Source organism: Bubalus bubalis, chromosome 6 (genome assembly GCF_019923935.1).
Source record: "Bubalus bubalis isolate 160015118507 breed Murrah chromosome 6, NDDB_SH_1, whole genome shotgun sequence".
Classification (NCBI taxonomy): Eukaryota; Metazoa; Chordata; class Mammalia; order Artiodactyla; family Bovidae; genus Bubalus; species Bubalus bubalis.
In genome coordinates, this window is record NC_059162.1 from 80,160,496 (window position 1) to 80,182,373 (window position 21,878).

General features: G+C 40.2%; 1 protein-coding gene across 3 annotated transcripts in view; it reads left to right on the forward strand.

The window, feature by feature from the left end:
• The window catches only part of JAK1 (Janus kinase 1), a 135,658-nt gene that overhangs the window by 43,503 nt on the left and 70,277 nt on the right, over window positions 1-21,878 (forward strand). Inside the window, exon 1 of one of the 3 annotated variants that reach the window (XM_025288539.3) lies at window positions 13,808-13,873. The exons of the other annotated variants lie outside the window; for them this stretch is intronic. The gene's annotated coding sequence lies outside the window, so the exon portion shown is untranslated. Of the gene's footprint in view, window positions 1-13,807; window positions 13,874-21,878 lie in introns of those variants that run through there. 3 annotated transcript variants of the gene reach the window in all.

Sequence of the window (21,878 nt, forward strand, 5' to 3'; positions counted from 1 at the left end):
CTGGTGCCCCTCCCCACAGAGCTTCCTCAGAGGTAATAACCATTCTGACTCTTGCATTAATGATTCCCTTCCTTCCAGTGTCTTAATAGATGCCCCTAAAGCAAGCACAAGCCTGGTTATGTAAGGAAAGGGAAGTGTTCCCCTCACTCTTCTCAGGAGAAAGGGCTCTATGGTCCTAGTTTGAATTCAGTACTCCTGGATCTGAACAGAAGCTCTGGATCAAGTCTGGATTTGAAGTTGAGAGGTTGTGGGACCCTTTTGGGGAAGTCAGTGGAAAAGGTCATGAGAAGGTTGTGGGAAATGGGGGTCCTCACAGTTGGAGTATCTGGAAGACTAGTGGGTCCAGCTGCTGGGAGCCTGAAGTATGATCAAGGGGAGTGGCCGCTCTGTATTTTATTTTCTCAGCCTTGCTTATGTTAATCCCTCAGGTGTAGGCTGCAGCAGAATATGAACTTTGTGGGGTGAAATGGTCTTTTACTGATTCAGGCATCAGGATATGGGATGAAAAACAAGAAGGAACTTCATCAGTGTATGATTAAGAGAAGCCAAATTCAGTTAAGAAGCTGGCATTCTGCCCCTTGATGAGGTCTGTGGGGGTCTTGTTGATGATACCACCTCTCTTTTTGAGTCTTAGGCCCCACTGTGGACTGTTCATTCCCTAAGTGGCTGCAACTCTCATCCTGTGATCTCTGTTCTGTCACCTAGAAATTCCCTTTGTCTTGTCTCTGTTTAATCTTTATTTCTTGTGTTGGAGCTCTCCTCTACTAGCTTCTTGAAGGTATACGTTGTTGTTGTTCAGTCGCTCAGTCATGTCTGACTCTTTGCAACCCCATGGACTGCAGCACACCAGGCTTCCCTGTCCTTTGCTGTCTTCTGGAACTTGCTCAAACTCATGTCCGTTCAGTCAGATACCATCCAGCCATCTCATTCTCTGTCGTCTTCTTTTCCTCTTGCCTTCAGTCTTTCCCAGCCTCAGGGTCTTTTCCAATGAGTGGGCTCTTTGATCATGTGGCCAAAGTATTGGAGCTTCAGCATCAGTCCTCCAGTGAATATTGAGGACTGATTTCCTTTAGGATTGATTGGTTTGATCTCCTTGCTGTCCAAGGGGCTCTCAAGAGTTTCTCCAGCACCACAGTTCAAAAGCATCAATTTTTTGGCACTCAGCCTTCTTTATGGTCCAACTCTCACATCCATAAATGACTCCTGGAAAAACCATAGCTTTGACTATATGGACCTTTGTTGGCAAAGTGATATGCTGTATATAGCGGATATATATATTTAAGATCGAGGATGTCTAAATATGCCTTTATTCCTTCTTCACACTTTATTCATAATTTGGTTGGTTAAAGGCTTCTAGGTTAGAAATTGTTTCCCTTCAGAATTTTGAAGGCATTGATTGTTTCCTTGCTTCATGCAACTGTTAGAAAGACTCAGTTTTGGAAGAAAGGAAGAAACCAGCCAGCCAGCACAAAACACTCTCAGTTTGTGATCTTTTGAAGGTGGCGTCTTTTATTCTCATTTGAAAGCTTTTTAGATTTTTCTCTCTTGTTTCCAGTCCCTGTAATATCCAGAGCAGATCTTTTCATCCTTTCTATTTTTGGGCCTTTCCAATCTGGCATTTTGTGGCTCTAGGTTCTGGACAATCTTTTTTAAATGATTTAGCTGATGATTTTTTTTTTTTCTCTCCATCCTCTCTTTCTTTTCTGTAGTAACTCCTTTTACTTAAATGTGTGACTTTCTGACTTTAACTTCTTTATGTTTTCTCTCTTATTTTCAAACTACTCTTGGCTGAGCAATTTCCCAAATTTTATCCCCAGACCCTTCTATTGAAAATTTTAAAATAAAGGTATAATTTTCATACAGTAAAGTGAACAAATCCTCTTTTATTTCACTTAGCTTTTTGTTTTTTTTTAATGTTTATTTGTTTTTGGCTGCGCTGTATCCGTTGCCACACACAGGCTTTCTCTAGTTGCAGAGACCAGCGGGCCACCCTTGAGTTGTGGTGCACAGGCTTCTTACGGCAGTGACTTCTCTTGTTGTGGAGCAGGGCATGTTGTGCGGCTCTAGGCATGTCGTCTAAGTAGTTGTGGCACGTGGGCGAAGCAGTTGTGGCTCTCAGGCTCCAGAGCGCTGGCTCAGTAGTTGTGCAGAGGCTTAGTTGCCCCATGGCATGTGGGATCTTCCCAGACCAGGGGTCAAGCTGGTGTCCCCTGCATTGCAAGGCAGATTCTTAACCACTGGACCACCAGGAAAGTCCTATTTCACTAGTTTTGACAATTGTATACACTCATGCAACCACCACCCAAAGCAAAATATAGGGCATTTCTATCAACCTAGAAAATTTCATAGGACTCTTTTCCAGTCCTGCGTTTCATTTCTGCTGTCATCTTTATAATATTCAAGAATGCCTTCTTCTCTGAAATTTTACTTAAAAGATATGTTATTTTTGCTTCATAGGTAAAATATATTCCTTTATCTCTCAGAAGACGTAACTTTTTTTCTCTGTGTGTAAAGTAGCTTGGTTTATTCTGAGTCCAAAAGATTGTTCTGTACATCTCTGTCTCTTTTGCTGTCTCGCATATAGGGTCATCGTTAGCATCTTTCTAAATTCCATATATATGCGTTAGTATACTGTATTGGTGTTTTTCTTTCTCAGCCTTCTGTGTGTGCGTGTGTGCAGGCACAGTCCCCCCGTGCACCATGATGTCTCCATTGCCTGGCATCTGTAGTCCCAGGATCCCATGTCTTATCCTTTCCAGAAAATACACCTCTAGGCCTGTACTGCTCTAAAATGCAGTGGCCACTAGCTGCATGTAGCCATTTAAACTAAATTAACAAACATTGAATAAAATTAAGACATTAATTCCCCATTTGCCCTAGTCACATTTTAAGCTGTCAACAGCCGCATGTGACTAGTGGTTACTCTACCCCGCAGAGCAGATAGACAACATTTCTGTTATTGCAGACAGTACTAGTTTAGACTTGTGCTATGGTAAAGGAGTGGGAAAAGAATTCTGTTCCTCAGACACCTCTCCCCAGTCTTCCTCTTTTACCCTAGTTGCATGGTACTGGGATATACATTTATTTGGTCCTCAGTTTTTGCCACTGTCCCACTTTTGCCAGCTTTTCCCACTCAGCTTGGGATTCAGTTTTCATGGGTCATGAAAGTCGTTTTTCTATATGTTTTAATTGTCAGTTTCTAAAAGTTGCAGTTTTCTTCTCTCATTTTGTAGTTTCAGCCTTAAAACAAAAATGTCTTACTATATTTATTACTTTACACACACACACACACACACACACACACACATATATTTTAGTAGGGTTTCAAGAGGGAAAGAAATTGAATACCTGTGTTCAGTCTGCTGTTTTAACCAAGAATCCAGATTCATTTACTCTTCACAATTCTGAGGTGTAATTTATGTGTGGTTATTTTCCTTTTACAGTGAAGAGAGGCAGGTAAAATACTTGGCTTAAGGTCAGTAAGTGGGACTTGAATTTGAGTCAGGCTTAAAACTCTGATATCTATTTCACTGAATAGTATTGTGCTTCACCTTGTACTCAGGAAAAACCCTTGCATCACATAGACCTTAAGTTGCAATGCTTTTAATTCTAGTTATATTTTTGAATTTATCAGCTCAGCTACTTCTCAGTTAAACACACTTAAGAGGTCAACCTTGAACAGTTGTCTGAGAAAGGTTTTTTTCTTCCCAGCTGTTCATTTCTACTTTGTTGAAGGACTTCATGGCTTCTGAAGTTTGTGTTAGCATTCCCTTCAGCAGTTCTTGAAGGGTTGAGGGTCAAAAACTTTCTGTTGTTTCAGCCTTTTATTCAAACTGCTGTGGTCATTCTCTTATATGAAAATTGTCCCTGTACCTTACTCTTCACTTGGATCCCACTTTCTATAAGGCAGTGAGTAATCCTGTTTATCTTTGATCCCCTAGTACCCAGTCCCTTGTCTGGGGTCAGGATTTGTGTTTGTCACACTTTGGTTGGATATCATTTTTTTTCTTTGGTTCATTGCCTTGCTTCCTAGCTGCTAGTTTCCCTGCCTTCTATCTCTTCCTTGCCCAAGATGACCAATACAAATTGGTCCTTCTCAAATGCAGCATTCATTGGCCTCCTCTAACCTTTGCTTTAAACTGGCTCCTTAGCCGGGCCTAGAAGGCTGACCATGGCTGCCTTTCCTCACCGCTTTAGTCCCATCTTTGGCCACCCACTGCCACATGTAGCACACAACCTTACATGTAGAAAAGTCTCTACATGCTCTTGAATCTGTGCCCTTTACACATGCTTTTATTTCTGTGTAAAATGTGCCATTTTCATTCTCACTTGTTTTTCCCAATTCAGTATCTACAATTTTTCAGAAATCTCAGCCCCAGGATATTCTTCCCTTGAAACCTTGCCTGATCCACCCTGATAGAGGGTTAGAGGATTCTGCTTTCTGTTCCCACAGCATTGCATTTCAGTATTCTTCATCCACCCCCACCCATCCATCCAAATCAGATTCTGCCATACATGTTATTCTGCAGTTGGCTTTTTCAACTCTGTGAGTCCATGGCAATTTTTCCTTTGTTGTCTTTGAATTCTGTTGTATATAGTGTAACCATATATTACACTTATTTCTATTTTCCCAGCATAATTATGAAAGGTACCCCACTGCCACCTTTTAAAGTCTCCCAGTTTGGACAATAAACTATTTGGCCAGCTACCAGTCAAACACATCCAGGTGAAGGCCAAGTTTTCTTTATCCAGTGGAGCAACTAAAGAGGAAGAAATACTTGGGGTATGAAATTGCATTTGAAATATCGAATCCTGTTTGTTTCTCCAACCAGTGAGAGAGGAAAGTCCCAAACTGTACTTAGTCATCTTTGATGCACCTTCAAAGTCTGAAAGTTTCATTTTCCAGAAGGACCGATGATTTTTTCCAGAAGTACTTTTATAAGGAGCAGTTTATATTTCAGAAATACATCTTTGCTTCCCTTTCCTGATGCTAACATAAATCAGTTTCAGTATAATAGAAAACGCAAAACCTTCTTGGATTCTTTCTCCATGGAAACTCCGTGGGGTCCTGTACTGTGTCGTGCAGCTTGAAGGCAAAAGGAAGAAGAGCTTACCTCTTCCACAATGTGAAATGGAGATGAGAACCCTCCTCAGGGTTAATGGGAGATTGAGGTCAGGCATGCAAAGCGGTTAGCACAGCCAGAGGCACAGGAGTAAGTGCTTGGCAAATAACAGTGTTTATTGTTGGTATTATTACCACTACACATCATATTTTGTTGTAGGCTCATTCAGAAGATGTTTATAAGGGTGTTGGGGGAAGAGTGAATAGGGTCTACTGCACAGCTTTCTGATTGCAATGTGCAAGTCCTCAGCTGCCTTTCATCACTGCATTGCAGAGTGGGAAAAAAAGAAAATAGAGAAAAATCATATGCGTTGTAGAGGAGAGAGTAGAATGATGTAACTGTGGTCGATGGGGGGCGTCTAGTGTTACCTGCATCTACCTTGAAAGTCTTGAGTTGGCCAAATTTGGATTGGAATTAGAGGGCTGGACCTTAGAATCACCTGAAGAATTTAAAAAATACTCTTCTCTGAGTTCCTGATTTAGTAGGTCCAGGGTATAGTATGGAATAATGTACTAAAAAAATAGTATATTTTTTCAGAGTTCCCAGGTGATCCTGATGTACAATGGGGTTTGAGAATTACTAGATTAAGTGACTGTTATCCAGTAATTCTACAAAATGTTTTCTAATAATTTGCTGCTTAATGTAGGACAGGTGATGGCATAGTAATACTCATTTTAGGGTCAGAAAACAGAGACAGATTATTGTTAATGTACTAAAATGGAGAGCTCAAAATTAACTGAGGTAAACTGAATTAAATTTTATTAAAGCTTTGAATTTAAGCCTGTCATGCATCATGTTGTTTTTATCCAGGATGCTTGGAAGGGAGCGGGGAGCAGGAGGGCAGATGCAAGAAGCAGCCGTCTGCCACATTGCCACCGCTTATGAACAAGGAATTAAGGATAGAAACAATCAAGAAACAGGATTTGCCCCCAGATAGCCGAGGTCCATATGAAAAGAATGAATTCAGTGAGCCCAGAGGCTTACATCTTCCCATTCACAGAAGAACACTAAATACCATAGCTTGATATCTGGCTTCCTTAATTAACAGTAATCTTTGATGTTTAGATTGCCTGCCCACTTTGTTGCAAACTTGTATATAGCCTGACTCCTTCTCCTGCCTCTTCAGAGCAATTTTCTCCAAGCTACTGAGATGCTGTCTCCCGGGCTCAGGGTCCTAAACATGCCCATCAAATAAAATAACTCTCCAGTTTCAGACTGTGAGTAATTTTTTTAGTCGACAGAAATGAAGTAACAAAACTGTGGAATCAGCAACAATAAAAAAATCCTCTTATAAATGTAAAATACTCAATACATAATAAACCAAGGTTTGCACTTAAAACATGGTGGTGGTTTAGTTGCTAAGTTGTGTCCAACTCTTGCAACCCCATGGACTGTAGCCCGCCAGGCTCCTCTGTCCATGGGATTTTCCAGGCAAGAATACTGGAGTGAATTACCATTCCCTTCTCCAGGGACCTTTCCAACCCAGGGATTGAACCCATTACTCCTGCACTGCACGCAGATTCTTTACTGACTGAGCTATGAGGGAAGTTTTCTCCCTATATGTGAAAATGTCTTCAACTTTTGTTGCTTTTATTGAATAAGAGAAGAACTTATATAGGTCCACATCTGTATCATCTAGCTGATTAGGGTCATGACTTAGATTATTTAGTGGAAAGGTATTGGATTAGGAGTTGATAGACCTGGGTAGAGCCTCTGCTCTGATATTTCTCTTTGCAAACTTGAGTTACTTAACTAATCTCTTTGGCATGTGTTTTTTTGTCTATAAAATGGGGTAATATTATTGGCCTTCTCTATCCTACATGAAGTTGTTGGGGATATAATGAAGTAGTATATTTGATAAGAATGTAAAGTCATGATGAGCTCAGAGTGTGCCTGTTTGACTGGGAAGGCCCTGGTCTACCCAACAACAACGCCTGTTTTTGGGTATCATTATTAGTAGCAGCCTATTAAACTTGGGCTTCCCTGGTGGCTCATCTGGTAAAGAATCTGCCTGCAATGCCGGAGACGTGGGTTTGATCCCTGGGTTGGGAGGATCCCCTGGAGAAAGGAAAGGCTACCCACTCCAGTATTCTGGCCTGGAGAATCCCATGGACTCTGCAGTCCATGGGGTCACAAAGAGTTGGACACGACTGAGCGACTTTCACTCACTCTTAAACTTTCAGGTGTCCCCGTTTGGGTGATAAATTATTTGGTCATCCTGTGTCCATAACACCCATCCATTGTTTACTGTTGGAGTAGAAATTCTTGCAGTCTCAAATCCCAAATAATTTACTGTTATTTTTTTTTACATGGTTTCTAGTAATTTTCTTCAATCTTACGTCAATCTTATCCCTCTCAGTGGTTAAGAATTGTTTTGTTTGCTTGATTCTCCACTCCTGAATAATTTTCTAGATTTGTCATGGTTTTAGCATTTTATACACTTTAATTGCTCATTTTGACTGACGTGTCCTAAGGAAGTATTAATACATTCTAAGTGTCAAGGAGAAGACATGAATCATAGAGGAGGGGAAGTGGCTTTGTGGGAAAATACTTAAAAAAAAAGAGAGAAATTAAGTTTTTAGGCAGGTGGCTTGACTTGATTTTTTTGACTATACATCCCTATGTTGATATTCTCAAGTGCAATATAAATCTCTTAAGTAATTAGGATAGCTACAGAAGCTTCAGGAGATCAAATTTCAAATGCTACTTCCCATGTCAGGAGAAATTTGTTTTAGAAATAACACAGAAAAAAAATTCTATTTCTTAAATAACTGGTGCATTTTCTTTGTTCCCTTTGCCAATGAAAATAATGTATTATTTCCCTTTTCTTTTCGACACCTAGGAAGCAGAGTTTGTGACTCATCTATTTGGAAAGCTGTAGCTTGCAAATAATTTTCCCTTTGTCTTCACTTCTTGTCCTCTGGTATAATTTTCTTGGTTCTGAATCTTGTTTTTAGTCTTAATATATTTCTGTTTTATTAAACATATCCTTATAAACTGCCTTAAAATCTTGTGGGTTGACTCAGAGGAAATAAGTAACAAATGTTTTTGTTCTTAGTGTTTTTCTGTTTTATTAAACATATTCTTATAAACTGCGTTAAAATCTTACAGATTAAATCAGAGTAAATAAGTAACAAATGTAAAGATAGTGTTATAGTTTTGACATTATTTTCATGGAACTGTTTGGAGTTTAAAAGGCAAAAGCTTTTGTGGCAAAGATATCTCTATATTACCTAAAAATACTAATGAGTATACATTGATGTACCAACCCATTGAAGAAGTCACCTCCCCATAAGAATAAGGGCTAACTAAAACAAATTCTTTGCAGCCAAAGATGGAGAAGCTCTATACAGTCAACAAAAACAAGACCGAGAGCTGACTGTGGCTCAGACCATGAACTCCTTATTGCTAAATTAAGACTTAAATTGAAGAAAGTAGGGAAAACCACTAGACCATTCAGGTATGACCTAAATCAAATTCCCTATGGTTATACAGTGGAAGTGAGAAATAGATTTAAGGGACTAGATCTGATAGATAGAGTGCCTGATGAACTATGGACGGAGGTTTGTGACATTGTACAGGAGACAGGGATCATCTCTTTTCCATAGGAGACCATCCCTATGGAAAATAAATGCAAAAAACAAAATGGCTGTCTGAGGAGGCCTTACAAATAGCTGTGAAAAGAAGAGAAGCAAAAAGCAAAGGAGAAAAGGGGAAAGATATAAGCATCTGAATGCAGAGTTCCAAAGAATTGCAAGAAGACATAAGAAAGCCTTCCTCAGTGATCAATGCAAAGAAAGAGGAAAACAACAGAATGGGAAAGACTAGAGATCTCTTCAAGAAATTTAGAGATACCAAGGTAATATTTCATGCAAAGATGGGCTTGATAAAGGGCAGAAATGGTATGAACCTAACAGAAGCAGAAGATATTAAGAAGAGGTGGCAAGAATACACAGAAGAACTGTACAAAAAAGATCTTGACAACCCAGATAATCACGATGGTGTGATAACTCCCCTAGAGCCAGAAATCCTGGAATGTGAAGTCAAGTGGGCCTTAGAAAGCATCACTACGAAAAAGCTAGTGGAGATGATGGAATTCCAGTTGAGCTATTTCAAATCCTGGAAGATGATGCTGTGAAAGTGCTGCACTCAATATGCCAGCAAATTTGGAAAACTCGGCAGTGGCCACAGGACTGGAAAAGGTCAGTTTTCATTCCAATCCCAAAGAAAGGCAATGCCAAAGAATGCTCAAACTACCGCACAATTGCACTCATCTCACATGCTAGTAAAGTAATGCTCAAAATTCTCCAAGCCAGGCTTCAGCAATACGTGAACTGTGAACTTCCAGATGTTCAAGCTGGTTTTAGAAAAGGCAGAGGAACCAGAGATCAAATTGCCAACATCCGCTGGATCATGGAAAAAGCAAGAGAGTTCCAGAAAAACATCTATTTCTGCTTTATTGACTATGCCAAAGCCTTTGACTGTGTGGATCACAAGAAACTGTGGAGAATTCTGAAAGAGATGGGAATACCAGACCACCTGACCTGCCTCTTGAGAAACCTATATGCAGGGCAGGAAGCAACAGTTAGAACTGGACACAGAACAACAGACTGGTTCCAAATAGGAAAAGGAGTCCGTCAAGGCTGTATATTGTCACCCTGCTTATTTAACTTCTATGCAGAGTACATCATGAGAAACGCTGGGCTGGAAGAAGCACAAGCTGGAATCAAGATTGCCGGGAGAAATATCAATAACCTCAGATATGCAGATGACACCACCGTTATGGCAGAAAGTGAAGAGGAACTCAAAAGCCTCTTGATGAAAGTGAAAGAGGAGAGTGAAAAAGTTGGCTTAAAGCTTAACATTCAGAAAACGAAGATCATGGCATCTGGTCCCATCACTTCATGAGAAATAGTTGGGAAAACAGCGTCAGACTTTATTTTTTTGGGCTCCAAAATCACTGCAGATGGTGATGGCAGCCATAAAATTAAAAGACGCTTGCTCCTTGGAAGGAAAGTTATGACCAACCTAGATAGCATATTGAAAAGCAGAGACATTACTTTGCCAACAAAGGTCTGTCTAGTCAAGGCTATGGTTTTTCCAGTGGTCATGTATGGATGCGAGAGTTGGACTGTGAAGAAATCTGAGCGCCGAAGAATTGATGCTTTTGAACTGTGGTGTTGGAGAAGACTCTTGAGAGTCCCTTGGACTGCAAGGAGATCCAACCAGTGCATTCTGAAGGAGATCAGCCCTGGGATTTCTTTGGAAGGAATGATGCTAAAGCTGAAACTCCAGTACTTTGGCCACCTCACGAGAAGAGTTGACTCATTGGAAAAGACTCTGATGCTTGGAGGGATTGGGGGCAGGAGGAGAAGGGGACGACAGAGGATGAGATGGCTGGATGGCATCACTGACTCGATGGATGTGAGTCTGAGTGAACTCCGGGAGTTGGTGATGGACAGGGAGGCCTGGTGTGCTGCGATTCATGGGGTTGCAAAGAGTCAGACATGACTGAGTGACTGAACTGAACTGAAGTGAAAACAAATTAGCTCACCATGTTGGCTGTTAAAGCTCTTGAACAAAGAATCAATTAAATGGTTGTGTTGAAACAGTAACATGAAGGTAAGGACTGAAAGTTCAAAAATTCAACCTGGATTAGAACATCCATTTTCTTTTTGCTAAGTGCTTCTCATGGTACTGTCTCTCCTTGTCTCTTCGTCATGACTTTTTCTTTCTCTGTTTTCTCAGCTTCACTGTTCCTGTCTACCTTTTCTTCCTAATCTTATCCTTTCCTTCCCTTCCAGCCTAAAACTTTTGTATTTGATGACGAGCCAATTTCCTTTCCATATCATCTTCTAGCATGTATTAATATTAAACACCACTTCACCCCTACCTGATTTCAACCTCTTCTTCCCTTAACCCTCTCTTCCTAGCCACCTCAGACCATGTGCCAGCTTGCTTGTCAGCAGCTCCTGTATGAAGCAACCCACGCTAACCAGCTATCCTCAAACTAGGAAAAAAATACATCATTAAATAAAAAACTATAATTTGGGGAAAAAACACATCCGATTTGATTGGAATGCCTTAGACTGCATTCTAATAATTGGTTAATGATGGGCTTCCATGGTGGCTCAGTTGGTAAAGAATCTGCCTGCAGTGCCGGAGCCCTGGGTTCGGTCCCTAGGTTGGGAAGATCCCCTGGAGAAAGGCATGGCAACCCGGTCCAGTATTCTTGCGTAGAAAATCCCCATGGATAGAGGAGCCTACGTGGGCTGCAGTCCATGGAATCGCAGTGATGGACACTACTGAGCAACTAAGCACAGCACAGTGGTAGAATGAGAAGTAACAACATGGCAGCAGCTAGCGTGTCAGCTAGCAGTAACGGTAGAAGCTAAGTCCTTGTGTTCTTTGTTCATTCATTCATTCATTTATTCACTAACTCAGCAGTCACTTATTGGGTGTTTATGTTGCCACTAATGTTTCTGTGGTCTGGGCTTTGGATGACTAGAGCTTGATGAAGCCTGTGACCTTGCTTCAGAATTTAATGCTTGATTTTAGAGCTGGAGAAAGGCTACCTCTAATGACACAACTTCACCTATGCATAAAGGTTTGTCTTACTCCATTAGGACTGCTGTAGCAAAGTATCAGAGACTGGGTAGCTTATAAACAACAGAAATTTATTTTTCACAGTTCTGGAGGCAGGAAGTCCAAGATCAGAGTGACGGCATGGTTGAGTAAGGGCCTTCTTCTGGGTCATAGACTTCTTGTTGTAACCTCACGTTGTAGAAGGGGCTGGGGAGCTCTGGGGGTCTCTTATAAGAGCATTAATACTACTCACGAGGGCTCCACTCTCTCGGTTTAATTACCTCCCAAGGGTTTCACCTCATGACACCATCATAGTGGATGTTAAGATTCCAATATGTGAATTTAGGGAGACACAAAATTCAGACCTAGCACGGTTATACTTACAAACACTGCATGTGTGTGTATATGTGTGAGTGTGTGTATGAAGGTGTGTGTATATGTGTGTGTGTGTGCCGTGAACATACAGTATATATTTTTTAAAAACTGTGGCCGTGTTTCCATTTTAGCAAGCTTGAAGTGAAATACAGCAATTTGAATATCTTATTAGGATTATTCAGATGGCATTTTGCTAGTAAAAGGAGAAAAACATGAAGACTGGAAAAGATTAGGAGCCTTAGCCATCTGCTTCTGCTCTGGGGTCTTTGGGACCTTCTCCCAGATGCATTAATTCAAGCAAAACATAATTTAAAAAATCTGCATACTGAAATTTTTTACTAATTGGAATAAATTAGTAAAACAGAGACTTACCTGAGAGCTTGAACAGTGAAACACATAAAAAGGAATAAGGAATACCTGGAAATGGTAGCTCAGTAGAAGGGCCTCTATCAGGTTACAGTTAATAGGGATACAGCTCAGTATGTATGTCATTTTGAGAGGATCAACACTATGAGAATAAGGACCAAAAAGCTAGCCTTATATGGCTTAATATGATTTTAGGTTTTATGTTTAAGGATTTGATTAAAAACTATTTATGATTACAGTACATAATATTTAACCTGAGCAGTGCTGACTTGACTTCACTTTCCATCACCAGTTCTGCTTAGAGATAAATGGACATTTTTAAAGTGTCTAAAATGTTCTGTTAAGGTGATCAGTAGTACCCTTTACTTTGTCATTTTGTTTCTTAATGGTTTTGTTTTGGACAGATGGGAAAATGCTGAACATTTTTGAATATGTCTCAAGCTCCAAACTGGAGAAATCTGATTTGTAAAGATTTTGGCTAATGAGACTAGTAGAGTAAAGGTTTTCAGTTTATTACAATCAATGAGTAGTTTTGGTGAGAGCGGAGTCCTCCTAGTCTTTTTTGTCTTCACTCCCTGGGAGTAAAGGAACATGTGTGCATTTCATAGTTGCCCTCGGAGGTAGCTCCTGTACTTCTCAGGGGCCCTATTCCTTAAAATTAGGGGAGTCATGGTATGTCAGGGCCGAGCACACACTGGTAACACATCTTATTTGTATGCTTTTATTGTACCTAAGAACTTGAGGCTCAGAAAGGTAGAGATGTATTGTGGCAGACTCTGGGCCTGGCACACTGAGTAAATTCTACTTTGCTGCAGGTCTGGGAAAGGCCCAGAGAGGTTATTATGCTAGAAAAGTGTTCTTCTTTCCTTTCATTTTCTAATAGTTATTCTTTAAGGACACAAGTAGGAATGTGTAAGTGCTCTTAGATAAAATGTGAACATATATTGCTTGAGTTCATGAAGCACCCCCACACCCAACCCTATGTATATTTTCAGTTCAGAATTGGCATTAGGCTGTGGAAGTATCTGAACTGGTTCCCTCCCCCATCATCCTTATTATCCTTTAAAACATTTTATACTATTTTATGGAAACAGACCAAAGGTATTACTAAAAATTGGACTGTATTTTGGATCCATAAACATTTCTGTCCTTTGTATGCATTTCTTTACTGTTTAGAGTAGAGGTTTATTGGAAGAGAAGTTTTGAGCATGTGCATTTGAGAGAGAAGAGTAAAAGGAAAAAGAAAAACAGAAGTTCAAAGGTGAAAGCAGTAGTATTTAGCTCCCCTCTCCCTTTTCCTTTAAAGCTTCAAAAGCTCATATGGAAGAGTGGGAGCAGTCCTTCGCTATGTATGTGGAGATTGGAGTTCAACATGTGGCTTTTGTCATTACCTTACTCTGGGTCCTTTCACCTCTCTGAACCAGGTATTCATTTATTTGTTCTTTATTTACTGAGAATTTATTGTGTGTCAGATATTAGAGAGTAAAACTGACACAGCCCTACCTTCTTGGTGCTTACATTAAGGAAAAAATGGTGACTGAGAATGAGGTGGTGAGAAATTGTTGAATGTGTGACTTTTTGAAGCTATACTGGTAGAATTGGTGATGGTTTGGATGTAAGATGTGAGAAAAAAAAGAGATGTCAAGACTGACCTTTGAATTTTTTGCTTAAACAACATAGTTAATAGGGGCGACATTTACTGAGATGTTGAGCTCAGAGGAGGGGGAGGTGGTGTGCGGTGGTGTTGCAAGAATCTAGTGTTGTTTTTTATATTGACTTAGACAGTTGTTCTCCCCAAAGTGGGGTTCCTCTACCCACACTCATTCCCAAAGCAATCACATCCAGTTGCATGACTAAAATGGCACCTTTTTTTTTTTTTTTTTTAAAGTAGTGCCATGTCAGTCATGCATCTGGATGTGATTGCTTCGGGAGTGAGTATGGATAGAGGAAAGGTGAAGATCCAGGCTGGAGTCCAGGGCTCACCAACGTTTGCAGGTTGGGAAGTGGAGGAGCCCTAGCCTCTGAAAAGGAGGAAGCTAGATAGAACCTGCCCCCACCCCACCCCACTGCCTCCAGTTGTTACAGGAGTCATGTAAGCTATTTATTACACATGAACACACACTGAAAATTATTAAGTGTGTAACTGCATGAATAAATATAGAAGTAGGGGAAGTTATTTAAGGAAATCAGTTTCCCACTTGATTTTTCTTCTGGAAATCTGTTTGTAGGGAATTGTTTGTAGGGAGTTGAATGAGGTGTGTGGATATGGTATGTAGCAAAGGTTCTCAGTGTGTAGGTTCTATAACTGGGGGGAGGGGCTGGGGGTGGGGAGGATGTGGGAAATTTTCCAAGAGGTCTACCACATAATGTATGCTTTAAATATACTTTTATTTCTGTTGTTTTAAAAATCAGTCCAAGAAAATATACGGGAGAGGGATCATGAGCTATTAGTATTAACAGAGGTCTCATATTAAAAAAAAATTAACACTGATGTTTGAGATACCTAGAGAGGTATACATTTATGAAAAGTAACTGTACTAAGTATGAATTGGATACGTTGGCATCTGTTTTTGTGGACAGATAGCTGTTTGAGTTCCCCAATCCTGTTTGTACTTGCTGTATCTCCTTAGTCTCTGCCACCTCTCTTCTCTATCTTCCCTTAACTGGGAGTGAGGCAGGGTTTCCTGAAAAGTGGGCTCTCTTCTGGGAAGACTCTCTGGCTAGCTGCCAGCATGTCATATAACTAAAAGAGAATACTTGCAAAAAGATCAGGGATGAAAGCAGGAACATCAAGTGGGGTGAAGGAGAGAGAAGCAAGAAGGCAGAGGATCCTCTGGGATGGAGTTGGTGAAGGGTGTCTCCATTCTGTCCCAGGTGACTGCTTCCCTTTCTCTCTTTGGGTTTTCTTTGTGCCCAGCTGCTATTCTCAGAATTACAAAGCCTTTCCCCAGGGGTTTGGGTTATTGGGTAATAGGAAATAAATGTAACTTTTCCAGGCATTACCTTCCAGAACACCTGCTTTAGGTGACATTACAAAAATACTCTGTTCTCACCATCTCTTTTATGAGTACCTTTTAAGTTTGAGCTGATTTAATTGACATTTTAGATTTTATTCCAATGTTGATGTCTGTCTAATTCAAGGGCATGTGTACATGTGAGGAGGAGAGAGAGAGACAATGTGAATGTGATTGAATGAATGGGTGAATGAATAATAAATATCTTTTCTGAAGAATTTGATATATTAAACTATCTGTTCAAGAATGAGTTTTCTGAGATTGATACTCTTAAGTAAATTCATAGAATTTGAGACGTGAAAGAGAACATAGAAATCATATGACTTCAGGCTTTTCCAAATATACATTCCATTAAAAAGAAGTCCCTAAGTCAAATAATTTTGCAAAAGTTGGAGACACACTGCACTTACTACCAAATTAAAGGCTGAGCATCATTCAAATTAGTGGTTACCAGAGGGAAGAGGGGAAGGGCAATATAAAGGTAGGGGATGACGAAGTATATAAACTGTTAGGCATTAAATAAGCTGCATGGAGATCAAACCAGTCAGTCTTAAAGGAAATCAACTCTGAATATTCATTGGAAGTACTGAAGCTCCAATACTTTGACCACCTGATGCGAAGAGCTGACTCATTGGAAAAGACCCTGATGCTGAGAAAGATTGAAGGCAAAAGGAGGAGGGGGTGACAGGGGATGAGATGATTAGATAGCATCACCGACAAAATGGACTTGAATTTGAGCAAACTGTGGGAGATAGTGAAGGACAGGGAAATCTGGCATGCTGTAGTCCATGGGGTCGCAAAGAGGTGGACACAACTTAGTGGCTGAACAACAGAACAAAAAAGCTGCAAGGATATATTGAACAAAATGAAGACTATAACCAGTATTTTATGGAGCATAACCTTTAAGAATTGTAAATCACTATATTGTACACACTTATAGCTTTATTTGGCTTCCCAGGTGACACTAGAGGTAAAGAACCCACCTGCCGATGCAGAAGACATAAGAGACGAGAGTTCGATCCCTGGGTAGGGAAGATCCCCTGGAGGTAGGACATGGCAGCCTGCTCCAGTATTCTTGCCTGGAGAGTCCTGGGGACAGAGGAGCCTGGTGGGTTATAATCCATGGGATTGCAGATTTGGACACAACTGAAGCGACTTACGTGAACCGTGAACTTCCAGATGTTCAAGCTGGTTTTAGAAAAGGCAGAGGAACCAGAGATCAAATTGCCAACATCTGCTGGATCATGGAAAAAGCAAGAGAGTTCCAGAAAAACATCTATTTCTGCTTTATTGACTATGCCAAAGCCTTTGACTGTGTGGATCACAAGAAACTGTGGAGAATTCTGAAAGAGATGGGAATACCAGACCACCTGACCTGCCTCTTGAGAAACCTATATGCAGGGCAGGAAGCAACAGTTAGAACTGGACACGGAACAACAGACTGGTTCCAAATAGGAAAAGGAGTCCGTCAAGGCTGTATATTGTCACCCTGCTTATTTAACTTCTATGCAGAGTACATCATGAGAAACGCTGGGCTGGAAGAAGCACAAGCTGGAATCAAGATTGCTGGGAGAAATATCAATAACCTCAGATATGCAGATGACACCACCCTTATGGCAGAAAGTGAAGAGGAACTAAAAAGCCTCTTGATGAAAGTGAAAGAGGAGAGTGAAAAAGTTGGCTTAAAGCTTAACATTCAGAAAACGAAGATCATGGCATCTGGTCCCATCACTTCATGAGAAATAGATGGGAAAACAGCGTCAGACTTTATTTTTTTGGGCTCCAAAATCACTGCAGATGGTGATGGCAGCCATGAAATTAAAAGACGCTTGCTCCTTAGAAGGAAAGTTATGACCAACCTAGATAGCATATTGAAAAGCAGAGACATTACTTTGCCAACAAAGGTCTGTCTAGTCAAGGCTATGGTTTTTCCAGTGGTCATGTATGGATGCGAGAGTTGGACTGTGAAGAAATCTGAGCGCCGAAGAATTGATGCTTTTGAACTGTGGTGTTGGAGAAGACTCTTGAGAGTCCCTTGGACTGCAAGGAGATCCAACCAGTGCATTCTGAAGGAGATCAGCCCTGGGATTTCTTTGGAAGGAATGATGCTAAAGCTGAAACTCCAGTACTTTGGCCACCTCACGAGAAGAGTTGACTCATTGGAAAAGACTCTGATGCTTGGAGGGATTGGGGGCAGGAGGAGAAGGGGACGACAGAGGATGAGATGTCTGGATGGCATCACCGACTTGATGGGCATGATTTTGAGTGAACTCCTTGAGTTGGTGATGGACAGGGAGGCCTGGTGTGCTGCGATTCATGGGGTTGCAAAGAGTCAGACACTACTGAGCGACTGAACTGAACTGAAGTGACTTAGCATGCACATGGCTTAAGTAATAGTGTACAGCAACTGTACTTCAATAAAAATTTTTTTAAGGCTGAGCATTCTTGTTTAAAATACTGTTTAGTGTTTCCCCAGTTTTTTATTTCACTACATACCTCCTTTGTCCTTCTCTCTGTTTTTTGAGATATATATGTATAGAACAATTATTGTACAGCAATGTAAAGTTCCAGAGAACATGGTTTGGAAATACTGATTTAATGTAATAAAAAATGTTTATTTTGATCTTGCCACTGCTCTTGGTCTTTGTCCACATTTATAATGAGTATATTGAATGACTTAAACACTAATGTCACTCCTGGCTGTGACATTTTGTGGTTCAGATGCATTGACGTAACCAATATTTGAAAAGTTGTATCTGTGTCTGTATTAAGGAATCTTGTCTTTGTTTCTCATTAGAGCCATAGTTCCTAGTAGAGTGCCTGGCACATAGTAGCATCTCAGTGTTACTGCACAGATATGTACCTGTTAATTTCAGAGCACTGTGCCAACTATGCCTTGAGGCTGTAAGAAGAGAAGATCCTGTTCTTGCCCTCTAGGAGTTTGTAGTCAAGTTGGTGGCTTTCCCAGGTGCATGGCATATGCCAGGGAGAAAACCCAAGTTAGATTTTGATTGTAATAATCTGTAGGAAAGTGATATATTGGGCATGATCTCTGACCCTGAGTCAGATGTCTGGACTAGAACACGAGTGGGTTATGTCATCATAACTTTCATTCTTTCTTTATTTTTAATTTTTGGCTGCACTGCACAGAATGGGGGATCTTTGTTCCCTGATAAGGGATCGAACTGATGCCCCCTGCGGTGGATGTGTGGAGTCTTAACCACTGTACCACCAGGAAATTTCCCACCATAACTTTCATGAGAAAAGGTGCCATTTAGAGTTATGGTCAAGATAGCAACCACTTTGTTCTCTTATCCCTGGCAAGGACTTTATATTACCAGCAGCTGTATTAGTTCCTTTTTTTTTTTGAATTCTTGCAAACTTTTATTTCTTTTTCACATTAAAAAAATACATTTCTGGTATGTTGTTTACTTTAGACCTTCTAGTTTCAGTCAGGTCAATAGATCATTCATTCATGATCTGAGTTCGATCCCTGGGTTGGGAAGATCCCCTGGAGGAGGGCATGGCAACCCACTCCAGTTTTCTCACCTGGAGAATCCCCATGGACAGAGGAACCTGGCGAGCTGCAGTCCATGGGGTCAGACAAGACTGAGCAACTAGGCACGCATTATGTTAGGTGTACAACATAGTATCGTGTGTGTTTATACTTTGAAATGATTACCACAGTAAATTTAATGTCCATTACTACACAGTTAAAATTTTTTTCTTACAATGAGAACTTGTAAGATTTTCTCTTTTAGTAACTTACAGATATACAATGCAGCATCGTTAGCTGTAGTCACTGTGCTGTACATTACATGCTCAGGACTTGTCTATCTGAAAACTGGAAGTTTGTGCCTTTTGACCGCCTTCACTTGTTTCACCCACTCCTCTACCCCCCACCTCTGCCAGCCACCAGTCTATTCTTGGTATCTGAGTTCCTCTTTGTTTCTTTCTTTTTTTTTTTTTTTAAAGATTCTACATGTAAGTGAGATCATACAGTTACGTCTTGCTCTATCTGACTTATTTCACTTAGCATACTGCCTTCAAGGCCCATCCTTGTTGTCATAAATGGCAGAATTTCCTTCTTTTTTGTGATATTCCATTGTGTGTGTATATATATGTTTTCTTCATCATTCATTCCTTGATAGACACTTTGGTTGCTTCCAAGTCTTGGCTATTGTAAATGATGCTGCAGTTAAACATAGGGGATGAAAATATCTTTTCCAGTTAGTGTTTTCATTTTCCTTCAGATAAATACCTGAATCATATGTTACTAGTTCTGTTTTTTGAGGCACCTCCACTGTTTTCCATAGTGGCTGCACCAGCTTACATTTCCGTCAGTAGTGCACAAGAGTTTTCTTTTCTCCATGTCCTCGCCAACACTTGGTGTTTTTTTTTTGTTTTTTTTTTGATAATAGCCGTTCTAACAGATGTGAAGTGATATTTCATTGTGGTTTTGATTTGCATTTCTCTGATTAGTGATGTTTAATGCTTTTTAATGTACATGTTAGCCGTCTGTCTTCTTTGGCAAAATGTCCATTTAGATTCTCTGACCAGTTTTCAGTTGGATTGTTTATGGAATTTTGTTTTGTTTTTGCTATTGAGTTATGAGTTCCTCATATGTTTTCTATATTAAACCCTTACAGATATAGCCTTTGCTTTTAGTGTCAAATTTAAAAAATCATCACTGGTCGTCAAGACATCAAGGAACTTCCTGTGTTTTCTTCTGGGAGTCTAATGGTTTCAGGTCTTATGTTTAAGACTGTAATCGTTTTGAGTTGATTTTTGAATATGATGTAAGTTTCATTCTTTTGCATGTGGCTGTCCAGCTTTCCCAGCACCATTTGTTGAAACCCATTTTATAAAGGAATTGAAACTCATAGACCTAGGAAAATGAATGAACCTTGACATATTAGGTGCAATAAGTTGGAAACAAAAGGCCACATAATGTGTAATTCTGTTTATATGAAATGTCTACAATAGGCAAATAGATTAATGACTGTCAGGGGATGTAGTAGGGGAGACTGGAGAATGACTGCTAATGGGCATGAACATGAAAAGGTCCCAGAATTAGATAGTGGTAAGGGTTGTACAACTTTACAAATATACCAAAAGTCACTGAATTGTACACTTTGATGTATGAAACCAACAAGTATTATTGTAAAGCAAGTATCCTCCAATTAAAATTTTTTTTTAATTAAAAAAATTCAGTGCTTTCACAGGGCAATATTGTAAGGGTATATTTTAAAACTGCCTGTAGATCTGGTTCACAATTTATCATTGATTTTTCTATAACAAATCATTTGGGTGATATTTATTATAAACTTGAGTTTTATTTTACTTCTTGGCCCAATTGAATTGATTTGATATGCTGTGTTGAAACTTTCTTCTTCCTTTCACCTAGGGAACTCCCAACAAATTGTGAAATCTTAGGTGGGGAAAGATACAAAAAAAAAAAAAAAATTAAGTTACATGATTTTGTGCAGTTCAGTTAGGCCTATAACTATACATTTAACATATTTATAAAACAGCTTCTTAAATGCAAGCTGGTAAATGCCATTGACATGGATTGGATGAGTACTTCTAGAGGAAAGTGGGAGTGGTCAGCAAAGGCATGCTGGGAAAGGAAATGATTAAACTTCTGTTCCTTCCACAAGCATTTGTTGAACATCTGCTGTACCTTGGGCCCTGGTGGGTGCTGCGTATAGCCACATAATAGCTAGAGTCCCTGCCCTCATGGGGCTCAGAGACAGTGAAGATACAATTCTGTTGACAGTCCTGAGCAGGCTTATTTATAAGTGCTGCTGTGAAAGTCCACATAGGATACTCTCGATGCCTCTATGTAGCAGGTGGGTCAAGTCAGGGAAGCCTGGATGACAGATGTGATTTCTGAGCTGTGAACTGAAGAATGAGTTGGGTAGCAAAGGCTTTGAAGACAAGGGTGTAGTGGATTCCAGGAACTGCAAATAGTACACCAGAGTTTAGGGTACAAATGGTGATAAGCTGTGGGAGGCTTTGAAGGCCATCTTTCTTAAGAGCGCAGAAAATAAAGGAGTTTAAGAGAAGGCATAAGATTTTCAGATTTTCAGTTTAGAAATAGGCTGCATTGTGGAGACTGGAATAGAGGCAGATGAAAAGCGGGAACTTTTTAGGAGACCGTTGCCCTAATTTGAGGGAGAAATCATGGCATGATGGGGACAGAGGAGTTAGGATGATTGGGACTTATTTACCTTTTAGAGGGGTGAGTACTCTGTGACTCCTAGGCCCTCTCTCCAGTCCACCATCACCTCTTCCATCTCAGTATGACCCCAGTTTGCCTCCTTGGTCTTGTTTCCTGCTTTTCTTCATTAATATGCTTGTCTGCTTACTGTCCACCAGATAGACGTACTGGTTTTCTTCCTGATGCCTTTGA